Source organism: Anopheles merus, chromosome 2L, assembly GCF_017562075.2.
Source record: "Anopheles merus strain MAF chromosome 2L, AmerM5.1, whole genome shotgun sequence".
In the NCBI taxonomy this organism is placed as follows: domain Eukaryota; kingdom Metazoa; phylum Arthropoda; class Insecta; order Diptera; family Culicidae; genus Anopheles; species Anopheles merus.
The window spans coordinates 24,861,778-24,862,410 of NC_054083.1; the positions used below are offsets into that span (position 1 = coordinate 24,861,778).

Sequence of the window (633 nt, forward strand, 5' to 3'; positions counted from 1 at the left end):
AGGAAGAAACTGAACGGCAGCAGTTGCTGCAGATGATGCACGATAATGGGCGTAATGAGATTGATGATGTAACGGTCGTCAAATTAGTGATTTTGTTGCAGTTTGCTCGATACGGTTTTTTTTTCGGGGTGGTGCTTTATTAAAGGGAAGAAAAGATCTTTCAAAGACGAAATGTTTTTCTTCCCTAAGTGAATATTCCATACATTTGTTAATTCGTATTAAGGAGTGAGATACAGATAAAATAGAATCAATTGAAAATCATCACGAATTGAAGATCACACTATGAATCAAAATCTGGGTAGGGGGAGCTTCTTTATTTACTATAGAGGTACATACCAATGTAGCACGGGGATGTAGCTCAGTGGTAGAGCGCTCGCTTCGCATGTGAGAAGTCCCGGGTTCAATCCCCGGCATCTCCAAGGTCTGTGGGAGTAAACAAACATGACATAATTATCGGTTTACTTCTCTTTTAATGTTAGTAATTCTATTTGTATTAAGTTGTAGTTTCTAGCTGAATGAAAAGACTTGTTTTTGCAAAATGAATTTGCAAATATTATTCTGGAACTAACTGAAACATGAAACTATTTCCAGTTTGACGTGATCGCATGCATTTTTTACCCTTTTTAATACAGC

The 633-nt window shown here is 37.1% G+C and overlaps 1 non-coding gene across 1 annotated transcript; it reads left to right on the forward strand.

The window, feature by feature from the left end:
• The first annotated feature begins 347 nt into the window (after positions 1–347).
• Trnaa-cgc lies at positions 348–419 on the forward strand. Its single transcript has one exon. It is a non-coding gene; the product is annotated as a tRNA-Ala (tRNA).
• Positions 420–633: the final 214 nt, after the last annotated feature.